Genomic DNA, 16,794 nt, shown 5'->3' on the forward strand with positions numbered 1-16,794 from the left:
GCGCGGGGAGGCGCCGGCGGGGAGGCCATGTGGCGGGAGGAGAGTGGCTGAGGCGGCGGCGGACGGACACGTCCGGCTCGCGCGAACGTTGTCCGGCGGCGGCGGAGAGGTTTTTTTAGGGTTTCGTGGGGGAGGAGATCCGAAAACGGAGGGGGTGTATTTATAGGTATAAGTGGAGCTAGGAGAGTCCAAATGAGGTGCGGTTTTCGGCCACGCGATCGTGATCGAACGCTCTAGGTGATGGAGCAGAGTTTGGTGGGTTTTGGGCCAAATTGGAGGGGTGTTGGGCTGCAACACACACGAGGCCTTTTCGGTCCCTCGGTTAACCGTTGGAGTATCAAACGAAGTCCAAATGATACGAAACTTGACAGGCGGTCTACCGGTAGTAAACCAAGGCTGCTTGGCAAGGCTCGGTCCAATCCGGAAATGTTTAATCCCCACACACGAAAGAAAGCTAGAAATGACCACCGGAGGAGAAGGAAGCGCCGGAATGCAAAACGGACAATGGGGAAAATGCTCGAATGCATGATATGAACACGTATGCAAATGCAATGCACATGATGACATGATATGAGATGCATGACAACGAAAACAACACACGGAGACAAAGACCCGAACCCGAGAAATAAATATAACTTAACGCCGAAAACGGCAAGAGTTGGAGTACAAATTGGGAAAGTTATAACCGGGGCGTTACAGTACGATAGTACCACCTATCGGAACCACGCCAAAAATCATCGTGTCTCCAATTGCGTTTGCCTTCTCCAAACCCTTCCCTTTACATTCTTGCAACTTGCATGCTTTATATTTCCGTTGCACATAAACTCTTTACATGCTTGTTTGCAATGTACCATTGATGCTTTAACTTGTGTTAAAACTCCACCTCAATAAAGAAATTTAAAATCTGTCAACTTTGTGTGGTTGAGGGTCTAATCACCCCCCTCTAGACCCATCTCCTCGATTCTTCAATTGGTATCCTTTACCTTGGTTTAAACACCTTTGGAGGGAGATGGATGTGTCTACTTTGGGGAGTCTTAGACGTAGAGTGCCTATTCTCATTGGGGAGTATTACAACTTTTGGAAAGATGAAATGCTTGACATCTTTGATGAATTAAATTTGAGCAAATACATTCATAGTCCCTATGTACCTCCTATTGATCCCTTGCATCCAACTCATGAAGAGGAAATTGGCATGATTCGTAATCTTAGAGCTGTTAATCTTATCATTAGAGGATTACCTAGAGTTGTGCTTGATGGCATGCAAAACTTTACTTATGCTTATACTCTATGGCATGATCTAGAAAGGAGATATCCAAACTACTCCTCAAAGAATCTTGATGAGATTCTTCACAAGACTATTGCTTTTCACAAGATGGATTGGAAAGCTCCCAACTTTGATGCTTGCTTGTTTGAACTTCGTGATCTTATGCATGCCAAAGGGAATGAATTAACTATTAGTAACATCATCACCGAAGTCATTAGAATTCACAAGCATGAACATTGTCATTATGATAAATCTAACGAACTCATTGCCTTAGGTGATGACAATCACATTGATGATGATGTTGAGCATGGATATTATGATGAGGATCTGATGATGAATTTGAGAAGACCATGAGGAACCTTAGTCTTATGGCAAATCTTCGAGGTTGCATGGCCGGAGGAAAAGAATGGGTGATGGACAGTGGATGTACCGATCACATGACCGGAGATAGGGAGATGTTCCATGAGCTCACGAGAAACGATGGACCATGCAAGTATGTGACTTTTGGAGACAACTCCAAGGGTAAGGTACTTGGCCTTGGTAAGGTGGCCATATCCAATGATAGCTCCATTCAAAATGTTATGCTTGTTGAATCACTTGCCTACAATCTTCTTTCCGTATCTAGACTAGCCGATTTCGGATTTAATGTCCTATTTACTAAAGTAGATTGCCAAGTATTTTGACAAGATAATCATAAATAGGTCTTTACCAGCATTCGTAGAGGTGACCTTTACATTGTTGATTTCACTAAGAGAGCTCAACCTCGTATGTGCTTTATTGCTAAATATTCTAAAGGTTGGTTATGGCATAGAAGACTTGGACATGTTGGCATGCGTAATCTTGATAAACTTGTTAAAGGCGATCATATCCTTGGTGTAAAAGATGTTATATTTGATAATGATCGACTTTGTAGTGCTTGTCAGGCAGAAAACAAGTTGGAGGAAGCCATCCCATAAAGAACATTATGACTACCCGAAGGACAATCGAGCTACTTCACATGGATCTTTTTGCTCCCAACTCCTACAAGAGTCTTGGTGGTAACTCTTTCGGTTTAGTCATTGTTGATGATTTTTTTTTCAGATTTACGTGGGTGTTCTTTCTCGATGACAAATCGCAGGTACAAAAGATCTTCAAAAAATTTGTAAGAAAGGATCAAAATCAATTTGAATTAAAGATCAACAAAGTTCGGAGCGATAATGGAACAGAGTTCAAGAACGCTAATGTGGACACCTTTCTTGATGACGAGAGGGGAGAGTGTCATCCATGTACCCTCGTAGACCGTAAGTGGAAGCGTTATGACAACGCGGTTGATGTAGTCGTATGTCTTCATGGCCCGACCGATCCTAGTACCGAACGTACGGCACTGTTGGGGAACGTAGTAATTTCAAAAAATTTCCTACGCACACGCAAGATCATGGTGATGCATAGCAACGAGAGGGAAGAGTGTGATCTACATACCCTTGTAGACCAACAGCGGAAGCGTTAGCACAACGCGGTTGATGTAGTCGTACGTCTTCACGGCCCGACCGATCAAGCACCGAAACTACGATACCTCCAAGTTTTAGCACACGTTCAGCTCGTTGACGATCCCGGACTCTGATCTACCAAAGTGTCGGGGAAGAGTTCCGTCAGCACGACGGCGTGGTGATGATCTTGATGTATTACCGTCGCAGGGCTTCGCCTAAGCACCGCTACAATATTATCGAGGATTATGGTGGAAGGGGGCACCGCACACGGCTAAGAATATGATCACGTGGATCAACTTGTGTGTCTAGGGGTGCCCCCTGCCCCCGTATATAAAGGAGCAAGGGGAGGAGGCCGGCCGGCCCCTATTGGCGCGCCAGGAGGAGTCCTCCTCCTAGTAGGAGTAGGAGGGGGAAGGAAGTGGGGAGGGAGAAGGAAAGGGGGGCGCCGCCCCCCTTCTCCTAGTCCAATTCGGACCAGGGGGGAGGAGGCACGCGTCCCACCCTGGCTGCCCCTCTCTCTCTCCACTAAGGCCCATATGGCCCATTACTTCTCTTGGTAGGGTTCCGGTAACCCTCCGGCTCTCCGGTTTTCTCCGAAATCACCCGGAACACTTCTGGTGTCTGAATATAGCCGTCCAATATATCAATCTTTATGTCTCGACCATTTCGAGACTCCTCGTTATGTCCGTGATCACATCCGGGACTCCGAACTAACTTCGGTACATCAAAACTCATAAACTCATAATATAACTGTCATCGAAACCTTAAGCATGCGGATCCTACGGGTTCGAGAACAATGTAGACATGACCGAGACACGTTTCCGGTCAATAACCAATAGCGGAACCTGGATGCTCATAATGGCTCCTACGTATTCTATGAAGATCTTTATCGGTCAGACCGCATAACAACATACGTTGTTCCCTTTGTCATCGGTATTTTACTTGCCCGAGATTCGATCGTCGGTATCTCAATACCTAGTTCAATCTCGTTACCGGCAAGTCTCTTTACTCGTTTCGTAATACACCATCTCTCAACTAACTCATTAGTTGCAATGCTTGCAAGGCTTATGTGATGTGCATTACCGAGAGGGCCCAGAAATACCTCTCAGACAATCGGAGTGACAAATCCTAATCTTGAAATACGCCAACCCAACATGTACCTTTGGAGACACCTGTAGAGCTCCTTTATAATCACCCAGTTACGTTGTGACGTTTGGTAGCACACAAAGTGTTCCTCCGGCAAACGGGAGTTGCATAATCTCATAGTCATAGGAACATGTATAAGTCATGAAGAAAGCAATAGCAACATACTAAACGATCGGGTGCTAAGCTAATGGAATGGGTCATGTCAATCACATCATTCTCCTAATAATGTGATCTCGTTAATCAAATGACAACACATGTCTATGGTTAGGAAACATAACCATCTTTGATTAATGAGCTAGTCAAGTAGAGGCATACTAGTGACGTTTGGTTTGTCTATGTATTCACACAAGTATTATGTTTCCGGATAATACAATTCTAGCATGAATAATAAACATTTATCATGATATAAGGAAATAAAATAATAACATTATTATTGCCTTTAGGGCATATTTCCTTCAGTCTCCCACTTGCACTAGAGTCAATAATCTAGATTACACAGTAATGATTCTAACACCCATGGAGCTTTGGTGCTGATCATGTTTTGCTCGTGGAAGAGGCTTAGTCAATGGGTCTGCTACATTCAGATCCGTATGTATCTTGCAAATCTCTATGTCTCCCACCTGGACTAGATCCCGGATGGAATTGAAGCGTCTCTTGATGTGCTTGGTTCTCTTGTGAAATCTGGATTCCTTTGCCAAGGCAATTGCACCAGTATTGTCACAAAAGATTTTCATTGGACCCGATGCATTAGGTATGACACCTAGATCGGATATGAACTCCTTCATCCAGACTCCTCCGTTTGCTGCTTCCGAAGCAGCTATGTACTCCGCTTCACATGTAGATCCCGCCACAACGCTTTGTTTAGAAGTGCACCAACTGACAGCTCCACCGTTTAATGTAAACACATATCCGGTTTGCGATTTAGAATCGTCCGGATCAGTGTCAAAGCTTGCATCAACGTAACCATTTACGATGAGTTCTTTGTCACCTCCATATATGAGAAACATATCCTTAGTCCTTTTCAAGTATCAGGATGTTCTTGACCGCTGTCCAGTGATCCACTCCTGGGTTACTTTGGTACCTGCCTGCTAGACTTATAGCAAGACACACATCAGGTCTGGTACACAGCATTGCATACATGATAGAGCCTATGGCTGAAGCATAGGGAACATCTTTCATTTTCTCTCTATCTTCTGCATTGGTCAGGCATTGAGTCTTACTCAATTTCACACCTTGTAACACAGGCAAGAATCCTTTCTTTGCTTGATCCATTTTGAACTTTTTTCAAAACTTTGTCAAGGTATGTGCTTTGTGAAAGTCCAATTAAGTGTCTTGATCTGTCTCTATAAATCTTAATGCCCAATATGTAAGCAGCTTCACCGAGGTCTTTCATTGAAAAACTCTTATTCAAGTATCCCTTTATGCTATCTAGAAATTCTATATCATTTCCGATTAGTAATATGTCATCTACATATAATATCAGAAATGCTATAGAGCTCCCACTCACTTGTAAATACAGGCTTCTCCAAAAGTCTGTACAAAACCAAATGCTTTGATCACACTATCAAAGTGTTTATTCCAACTCCGAGAGGCTTGCACCAGTCCATAAATGGATCCCTGGAGCTTGCACACTTTGTTAGCTCCCTTTGGATCGACAAAACCTTCCGGTTGCATCATATACAACTCTTCTTGCAGAAATCCATTCAGGAATGCAGTTTTGACATCCATCTGCCAAATTTCATAATCATAAAATGCGGCAATTGCTAACATGATTCGGACAGACTTAAGCATCGCTACGGGTGAGAAAGTCTCATCATAGTCAATCCCTTGAACTTGTCGAAAACCTTTTGCGACAAGTCGAGCTTTGTAGACAGTAACATTACCGTCAGCGTCCGTCTTCTTCTTAAAGATCTATTTATTCTCAATTGCTTGCCGATCATTGGGCAAGTCAACCAAAGTCCATACTTTGTTCTCATACATGGATCCCATCTCAGATTTCATGGCTTCAAGCCATTTTGCGGAATCTGGGCTCACCATCGCTTCTCCATAGTTCGTAGGTTCATCATGATCTAGTAGCATGACTTCCAGAACAGGATTACCGCACCACTCTGGTGCGGATCTTACTCTGGTTGATCTACGATGTTCAGTAGTATCTTGTTCTGAAGCTTCATGATCATCATCATTAGCTTCCTCACTAATTGGTGTAGGTGTCACAGAAACTGGTTTCCGTGATGTACTACTTTCCAATAAGGGAGCAGGTACAGTTACCTCATCAAGTTCTACTTCCCTCCCACTCACTTCTTTCGAGAGAAACTCCTTCTCTAGAAAGTTTCCGAATTTAGCAACAAAAGTTTTGCCTTCGGATCTGTGATAGAAGGTGTATCCAATAGTTTCCTTTGGATATCCTATGAAGACACATTTCTCCGATTTGGGTTCGAGCTTATCAGGTTGAAGCTTTTTCACATAAGCATCGCAACCCCAAACTTTCAGAAATGACAACTTTGGTTTCTTGCCAAACCATAGTTCATAAGGCGTCGTCTCAACGGATTTTGATGGTGCCCTATTTAACGTGAATGCGGCCGTCTCTAGAGCATAACCCCAAAACGATAGCGGTAAATCAGTAAGAGACATCACAGATCACACCATATCTAGTAAAGTACGATTATGACGTTCAGACACACCATTACGCTGTGGTGTTCTGGGTGGCATGAGTTGCAAAACTATTCTGCATTGTTTCAAATGTACACCAAACTCGTAACTCAAATATTCTCCTCCACGATCAGATCGCAGGAATTTTATTTTCTTGTTATGATGATTTTCAACTTCACTCTGAAATTCTTTGAACTTTTCAAATGTTTCAGACTTATGTTTCATTAAGTAGATATACCCATATCTGCTTAAGTCATCTATGAAGGTGAGAAAATAATGATATCTGCCACGAGCCTCAACATTCATTGGACCACATACATCTATATGTATGATTTCCAACAAATCTGTTGCTCTCTCCATAGTACCGGAGAACGGTGTTTTTGTCATCTTACCCATAAGGCACGGTTCGCAAGTACCAAGTGATTCATAATCAAGTGGTTCCAAAAGCCCATCAGTATGGAGTTTCTTCATGCGCTTTACACCGATATGACCCAAACGGCAGTGCCACAAATAAGTTGCACTATCATTATCAACTCTGCATCTTTTGGCTTCAACATTATGAATATGTGTGTCACTACTATCGATATTTAACAAGAATAGACAATTCTTTAAGGGTGCATGACCATAAAAGATATTACTCATATAAATAGAACAACCATTATTCTCTGATTTAAATGAATAACCGCCTCGCATCAAACAAGATCCAGATATAATGTTCATGCTTAACGCTGGCACCAAATAACAATTATTTAGGTCTAATACTAATCCCGAAGGTAGATGTAGAGGTAGCGTGCCGACCGCGATCACATCGACTTTGGAACCATTTCCCACGCGCATCGTTACCTCGTCCTTAGCCAATCTTCGCTTAATCCCTAGTCCCTGTTTCGAGTTGCAAATGTTAGCAACAGAACCAGTATCAAATACCCAGGTGCTACTGCGAGCATTAGTAAGGTACACATCAATAACATGTATCACATATACCTTTGTTCACCTTGCCATCCTTCTTATCCGCCAAATACTTGGGGCAGTTCCGCTTCCAGTGACCAGTCTGCTTGCAGTAGAAGCACTCAGTTTCAGGCTTAGGTCCAGGTTTGGGTTTCTTCTCTTGAGTAGCAACTTGCTTGCTGTTCTTTTTGAAGTTCCCCTTCTTCTTTCCTTTGCCCTTTTTCTTGAAACTAGTGGTCTTATTGACCATCAACACTTGATGCTCCTTCTTGATTTCTACCTCCGCAGCTTTCAGCATTGCGAAGAGCTCGGGAATAGTCTTATTCATCCCTTGCATATTATAGTTCATCACGAAGCTCTTGTAGCTTGGTGGCAGTGATTGGAGAATTCTGTCAATGACGCAATCATCTGGAAGATTAACTCCCAATTGAATCAAGTGATTATTATACCCAGACATTTTGAGTATATGCTCACTGACAGAACTGTTCTCCTCCATCTTGCAGCTATAGAACTTATTGGAGACTTCATATCTCTCAATCCGGGCATTTGCTTGAAATATTAACTTCAACTCCTGGAACATCTCATATGCTCCATGACGTTCAAAATGTCGTTGAAGTCCCGATTCTAAGCCGTAAAGCATGGCACAGTGAACTATCGAGTAGTCATCAGCTTTGCTCTGCCAGACGTTCATAACATCTGGTGTTGCTCCAGCAGCAGGCCTGGCACCCAGCGGTGCTTCCAGGACGTAATTCTTCTATGCAGCAATGAGGATAATCCTCAAGTTACGGACCCAGTCCGTGTAATTGCTACCATCATCTTTCAACTTTGTTTTCTCAAGAAACGCATTAAAATTCAACGAAACAACAGCACGGGCCATCTATCTACAATCAAACATAAACAAGCAAGATACTATCAGGTACTAAGTTCATGATAAATTTAGGTTCAATTAATCATATTACTAAATAACTCCCACTTAGATAGACATCTCTCTAATCCTCTAAGTGATTACGTGATCCAAATCAACTAAACCATGTCCGATCATCACGTGAGATGGAGTAGTTTCATTGGTGAACATCGCTATGTTGATCATATCTACTATATGATTCACGCTCGACCTTTCGGTCTCTGTGTTCCGAGGCCATATCTGTATATGCTTGGCTCGTCAAGTATAACCTGAGTATTATGCGTGTGCAATTGTTTTGCACCCGTTGTATTTGAACGTAGAGCCTATCACACCCGATCATCACGTGGTGTCTCAGCACAAAGAACTTTCGCAATGGTGCATACTCAGGGAGAACACTTCTTGATAATTAGTGAGAGATCATCTTGAAATGCTACCATCAATCAAAGCAAGATAAGATGCATAAAAGATAAACATCACATGCAATCAATATAAGTGATATGATATGGCCATCATCATCTTGTGCTTGTGATCTCCATCTTTGAAGCACCGTCATGATCACCATCGTCACCGGCGCGACACCTTGATCACCATCGTAGCATCGTTGTCGTCTCGCCAATCTTATGCTTCCATGACTATCGCTACCGCTTAGTGATAAAGTAAAGCATTACAACGCAATTGCATTACATACAATAAAGCGACAACCATATGGCTCCTGCCAGTTGCCGATAACTTGGTTACAAAACATGATCATCTCATACAATAAAATTTAGCATCATGTCTTGACCATATCACATCACAACATGCCCTGCAAAAACAAGTTAGACATCCTCTACTTTGTTGTTTCAAGTTTTACGTGGCTGCTACGGGCTTAAGCAAGAACCAATCTTACCTACGCATCAAAACCACAATGATAGTTTGTCAAGTTGGTGTTGTTTTAACCTTCGCAAGGACCGGGCGTAGCCACACTCGATTCAACTAAAGTTGGAGAAACTGTCACCCGCTAGCCACCTTTGTGCAAAGCACGTCGGGAGAACCGGTCTCGCGTAAGCATACGCGTAATGTCGGTCCGGGCCGCTTCGTCCAACAATACCGCCGAACCAAAGTATGACATGCTGGTAAGCAATATGACTTATATCGCCCACAACTCACTTGTGTTCTACTCGTGCATATAACATCAACACATAAAACCTAGGCTCAGATACCACTGTTGGGGAACGTAGTAATTTTAAAAAAATTCCTACGCACACGCAAGATCATGGTGATGCATAGCAACGAGAGGGGAGAGTGTGATCTACGTACCCTTGTAGACCGACAGCGGAAGTGTTAGCACAACGCGGTTGATGTAGTCCTACGTCTTCACGGCCCGACCGATCAAGCACCGAAACTACGGCACCTCCGAGTTTTAGCACACGTTCAGCTCGATGACGATCCCCGGACTCCGATCCAGCAAAGTGTCAGGGAAGAGTTCCGTCAGCACGACGGCGTGGTGACGATCCTGATGTATTACCGTCGCAGGGCTTCGCCTAAGCACCGCTACAATATTATCGAGGATTATGGTGGAAGGGGGCACCGCACACGGCTAAGAATATGATCACGTGGATCAACTTGTGTGTCTAGGGGTGCCCCCTGCCCCCGTATATAAAGGAGCAAGGGAGGAGGCCGGCCGGCCCCTATTGGCGCGCCAGGAGGAGTCCTCCTCCTAGTAGGAGTAGGAGGGGGAAGGAAGTGGGGAGGGAGAAGGAAAGGGGGGCGCCGCCCCCCTTCTCCTAGTCCAATTCAGACCAGGGGGGAGGAGGCGCGCGGCCCACCCTGGCTGCCCCTCTCTCTCTCCACTAAGGCCCATATGGCCCATTACTTCTCTTGGTAGGGTTCCGGTAACCCTCGGGCTCTCCGGTTTTCTCCGAAATCACCCGGAACACTTCCGGTGTCCGAATATAGTCGTCTAATATATCAATCTTTATGTCTCGACCATTTCGAGACTCCTCGTTATGTCCGTGATCACATCCGGGACTCCGAACTAACTTCGGTACATCAAAACTCATAAACTCATAATATAACTGTCATCGAAACCTTAAGCGTGCGGACCCTACGGGTTCGAGAACAATGTAGACATGACCGAGACACGTTTCCGGTCAATAACCAATAGCGGAACCTGGATGCTCATATTGGCTCCTACATATTCTACGAAGATCTTTATCGGTTAGACCGCATAACAACATACGTTGTTCCCTTTGTCATCGGTATTTTACTTGCCCGAGATTCGATCGTCGGTATCTCAATACCTAGTTCAATCTCGTTACCGGCAAGTCTCTTTACTCGTTTCGGAATACATCATCTCGCAACTAACTCATTAGTTGCAATGCTTGCAAGGCTTATGTGATGTGCATTACCGAGAGGGCCCAGAGATACCTCTCCGACAATCGGAGTGACAAATCCTAATCTCGAAATACGCCAACCCAACATGTACCTTTGGAGACACCTATAGAGCTCCTTTATAATCACCCAGTTACGTTGTGACGTTTGGTAGCACACAAAGTGTTCCTCCGGCAAACGGGAGTTGCATAATCTCATAGTAGTAGGAACATGTATAAGTCATGAAGAAAGCAATATCAACATACTAAAAGATCGGGTGCTAACCTAATGGAATAGGTCATGTCAATCACATCATTCTCCTAATAATGTGATCCCGTTAATCAAATGACAACACATGTCTATGGTTAGGAAACATAACCATCTTTGATTAATGAGCTAGTCAAGTAGAGGCATACTAGTGACGTTTGGTTTGTCTATGTATTCACACAAGTATTATGTTTCCGGATAATACAATTCTAGCATGAATAATAAACATTTATCATGATATAAGGAAATAAAATAATAACATTATTATTGCCTCTAGGGCATATTTCCTTCAGGCACCTTCGCGATCTGTACACGTTCAGCTTGGTGACGTCCTGCGAACTCATGATCCAGTAGAGCTTCGAGGGAGAGTTCCGTCAGCACGACGGTGTGATGACGGTGATGATGAAGTTACCGACGCAGGGCTTCGCCTAAGCACCGCTACGATATGACCGAGGTGGATTATGGTGGAGGGGGGCACCGCACACGGCTAAAAGATCAATGATCAACTTGTGTGTCTATGGGCTGCCCCCTCCCCGTATATAAAGGAGTGGAGGAGGGAGAGGGCCGGCCCTCTACTATGACGCGCCCTGGGGAGTCCTACTCCCACCAGGAGTAGGATTCCCCCCCTTTCCAAGTGGTAGGAGTTGGAGATAAGGAAGGGGAAGAGAGAAGAGAAGGAAGGAGGGGGCACCGCCCCTCCCCCTAGTCCAATTCGGACTAGGCCTTGGGGGCGCGTGGCCTGCCCTATGTAGCCCCCCTCTCTCTCCCCTAAATCCCAGTAAGGCCCATATACTCCCCGACGAATTCCCGTAACTCCCCGGTACTCCGATAAATACCCGAACCACTCAGAACCTTTCCGATGTCCGAATATAGCCTTCCAATATATCGATCTTTACGTCTCGAACATTTCAAGACTCCTCGTCATGTCCCTGATCTCATCCGGGACTCCGAACACCCTTCAGTACATCAAAACACATAAACTCATAATACCGATCATCACCGACCGTTAAGCGTGCGGACCCTACGGGTTCGAGAACAATGTAGACATGACCGAGACACGTTTCCGGTCAATAACCAATAGCGGAACCTGGATGCTCATATTGGCTCCTACATATTCTTCGAAGATCTTTATCGGTTAGACCGCATAACAACATACGTTGTTCCCTTTGTCATCGGTATTTTACTTGCCCGAGATTCGATCGTCGGTATCTCAATACCTAGTTCAATCTCGTTACCGGCAAGTCTCTTTACTCGTTTCGTAATACATCATCTCGCAACTAACTCATTAGTTGCAATGCTTGCAAGGCTTATGTGATGTGCATTACCGAGAGGGCCCAGAGATACCTCTCCGACAATCGGAGTGACAAATCCTAATCTCGAAATACGCCAACCCAACATGTACCTTTGGAGACACCTATAGAGCTCCTTTATAATCACCCAGTTACGTTGTGACGTTTGGTAGCACACAAAGTTTTCCTCCGGCAAACGGGAGTTGCATAATCTCATAGTAGTAGGAACATGTATAAGTCATGAAGAAAGCAATATCAACATACTAAAAGATCGGGTGCTAAGCTAATGGAATAGGTCATGTCAATCACATCATTCTCCTAATAATGTGATCCCGTTAATCAAATGACAACACATGTCTATGGTTAGGAAACATAACCATCTTTGATTAATGAGCTAGTCAAGTAGAGGCATACTAGTGACGTTTGGTTTGTCTATGTATTCACACAAGTATTATGTTTCCGGATAATACAATTCTAGCATGAATAATAAACATTTATCATGATATAAGGAAATAAAATAATAACATTATTATTGCCTCTAGGGCATATTTCCTTCAGGCACCTTCGCGATCTGTACACGTTCAGCTTGGTGACGTCCTGCGAACTCATGATCCAGTAGAGCTTCGAGGGAGAGTTCCGTCAGCACGACGGTGTGATGACGGTGATGATGAAGTTACCGATGCAGGGCTTCGCCTAAGCACCGCTACGATATGACCGAGGTGGATTATGGTGGAGGGGGGCACCGCACACGGCTAAAAGATCAATGATCAACTTGTGTGTCTATGGGCTGCCCCCTCCCCGTATATAAAGGAGTGGAGGAGGGAGAGGGCCGTCCCTCTACTATGGCGCGCCCTGGGGAGTCCTACTCCCACCGGGAGTAGGATTCCCCCCCTTTCCAAGTGGTAGGAGTTGGAGATAAGGAAGGGGAAGAGAGAAGAGAAGGAAGGAGGGGGCGCCGCCCCTCCCCCTAGTCCAATTCGGACTAGGCCTTGGGGGCGCGTGGCCTGCCCTATGTAGCCCCCCTCTCTCTCCCCTAAATCCCAATAAGGCCCATATACTCCCCGACGAATTCCCGTAACTCCCCGGTACTTCGATAAATACCCGAACCACTCAGAACCTTTCCGATGTACGAATATAGCCTTCCAATATATTGATCTTTACGTCTCGAACATTTCAAGACTCCTCGTCATGTCCCTGATCTCATCCGGGACTCCGAACACCCTTCAGTACATCAAAACACATAAACTCATAATACCGATCATCACCGAACGTTAAGCGTGCGGACCCTACGGGTTCGAGAACTATGTAGACATGACCGAGACTCATCTTCGGTCAATAACCAACAGCGGAACCTGGATGCTCATATTGGTTCCTACATATTCTACGAAGATCTTTATCGATCAAACCGCATAACAACATACGTTGTTCCCTTTGTCATCGGTATGTTACTTACCTGAGATTCGATCGTCGGTATCTCAATACCTAGTTCAATCTCGTTACCGGCAAGTCTCTTTACTCGTTCCGTAATGCATCATCCCGCAACTAACTCATTAGTCACATTGCTTGCAAGGCTTAAAGTGATATGCATTACCGAGAGGGCCCGGAGATACCTCTCCGACAATCGGAGTGACAAATTCTAATGTCGATCTATGCCAACTCAACAAACACCATTGGAGACACCTGTAGAGCACCTTTATAATCACCCAGTTACGTTGTGACGTTTGGTAGCACACAAAGTGTTCCTCCAGTATTCGGGAGTTGCATAATCTCATAGTCATAGGAACATGTATAAGTCATGAAGAAAGCAATAGCAACAAACTATATGATCATAGTGCTAAGCTAACGGATGGGTCTTGTCCATCACATCATTCTCTTAATGATGTGACCCCGTTCATCAAATGACAACACATGTCTATGGTCAGGAAACATAATCATCTTTGATAAACAAGCTAGTCAAGTAGAGGCATACTAGGGACACTCTGTTTGGCTATGTATTCACACATGTATCAAGTTTCCGGTTAATACAATTTTAGCATGAATAATAAACATTTATCATGATATAAGGAAATAAATAATAACATTATTATTGCCTCTAGGGCATATTTCCTTTAGTACACACGTCAAAAAAATGGAGTTGTTGAGAGGAAGAACCGGACTCTCATTAAGATGGCGAGGACAATGCTTGATGAATACAAGACCCCAAAACATTTTTGGGCAGAGGCAGTTGAGACATCTTTTCATGCTACAAATCGACTCTATCTTCACAAGCTACTTGGACAACGGCGTATGAGCTACTCATCGATAACAAACCCCAAGTCAGATACTTTCGAGTATTTGGCTCAAAATGTTACATTCTTGATAGGCATCGTTGTTCCAAATTTGCTCCTAAAACTCATGAAGGTTTCCTACTTGGTTACGGATCGAACTCTCGCAGCTACCGTTTCTACAACAACTTCACTTGAAAAGTTGAAGAAACGGTTGATGTGAAGTTTGATGAGACTAACGGCACGCAAGTAGAGCAATTTCCAATTGATGTAGGAGATCAAGAACCTTCGGAAGATATCCAAGACTTATCTATTGCGAAGATTCGTCCCGTGGAGATTAAGGAGAGTACATCATCCACTCAAGTGGAAGCCCCAACTTCACATCAAGGTCAACAATAAGTTGATATGGAGGCGTCTGATACGTCTCTGTCGTATCTATAATTTTTTAATTTTTTCATGCCAATATTATACAAGTTTTACATGCTTTTGGCAACTTTTTATATGATTTATTGGACTAACCTATTGATCCAGTGCCAAGTGCTAGTTCCTGTTTTCTGCATGTTTTTTGTATCGCAAAGTATCCATATCAAACGAAGTCCAAATGCAATAAAATTCATAGAGAATTATTTTGGAATATATGTGATTTTTGGGAGTTGGAATCACTGCAAACGGAGGCCCACACAGCCCACAATGCACCAGGGCGCGCCAGAGGCCCCTGGCGCGCGGTGGTGGGTTGTGCCCACCACGTACGTCGGTTGGAGCTCTACTTTGGGCGCAAGGAAGCTTATATCCGAAAAAATCATGTTAAAATCTCAGCGCAATCGGAGTTATGGATCTCCCAGAATATAAGAAACGGTTTTCGGCCAGATCAGGGAAGCGCGAAACAGAAGAGAACATAGAGGGAGATCCAATCTCGGAGGGGCTCTCGCCCCTCCCATGCCATGGAGACCAAGGACCAGAGGGGGAACTCTCCTCCCATCTTGGGAGGAGGCCAAGGAAGAAGAAGAAGGAAGGGGGCTCTCTCCCCCTCGATTCCGGTGGCACCGGAGCGCCGCCGGGGGCAACGATTGGGACGGCGATCTACATCAACAATCTTGCTACCGTCAACACCAACTTTCTCCCCCTCTGTGCAGCAGTGTAACACCTCTTCCCCCCGCTGTATTCTCTACTTAAACATGGCGCTCAACTCCATATATTATTTCCCAATGATCTATGGTTATCCTATGATATTTGAGTAGATCCGTTTTGTCCTATGGGTTAATCGTGATCTTGGTTGGTATGATTGTATATTTTATTTATGGTGCTGCCCTACGGTGCCCTCCGTTCTCGCGCAAACGTGAGGGGCCCCCGCTGTAGGGTGTTGCAATATGTTCATGGTTTACTTATTGTCAGTGTTGCGGGGGATGACAGCAGCCTAAACGCGGATAAGTGGGTTATAGCGTATGGGAGTAAAGAGGACTTGATACTTAATGCTATGGTTGGGTTTCACAACCTTAATGATCTTTAGTAGTTGTGGATGCTTGCTAGGGGTCCAATCATAAGTTCATATGATCCAAGTAGAGAAAGTATGTTAGCTCATGCCTCTCCCTCATATAAAATTACAAGAATGATTACCGGTACTTGTTATCGATTGCCTAGGGACAAATAACTTTCTTATTGACAAAAGCTCTCTACTAAAACTAACTTAGTTGTGTATTTATCTAAACAGCCCCTAGATTTTATTTACGTGCTCTTTATTATCTTGCAAAACTATCCTATCACACCTACAAAGTACTTCTAGTTTCATACTTGTTCTAGGTAAAGCGAACATCAAGTGTGCATAGAGTTATATCGGTGGTTGATAGAACTTGAGAGAATATTTGTTCTACCTTTATCTGCTCATCGGGTTCGACACTCTTATTTATCGAAAAAGGCTACAAACGATCCCCTATATTTGTGGGTTATCAATACCTTTTTAGGCGCCGTTGCTGAGCAGCAATAGCGTGGGGTGAACATTCTCGTGTGTGCTTGTTTACTTTATCACTAAGTAGTTTTTATTTTATGTTCTAAGTTGCTCTCTATCTTTAGTTATGGATATGGAACATGAAACACCAAAAAAATTAGTTGTACTTGCTACTCATGGAGATGGGGAACCTCTTAAAACCCTCGATGCTCGTTATGTAAAAGATATTATGCACTACTTTGATGAAAAAAGTAGATGTCAAGAAATAAACAAAATGTAATCCATTTATTTAAAAAAGTCTCCAAA

The sequence above is a fragment of the Triticum dicoccoides genome, chromosome 2A (assembly GCF_002162155.2).
Source record: "Triticum dicoccoides isolate Atlit2015 ecotype Zavitan chromosome 2A, WEW_v2.0, whole genome shotgun sequence".
Lineage (NCBI taxonomy): Eukaryota > Viridiplantae > Streptophyta > Magnoliopsida > Poales > Poaceae > Triticum > Triticum dicoccoides.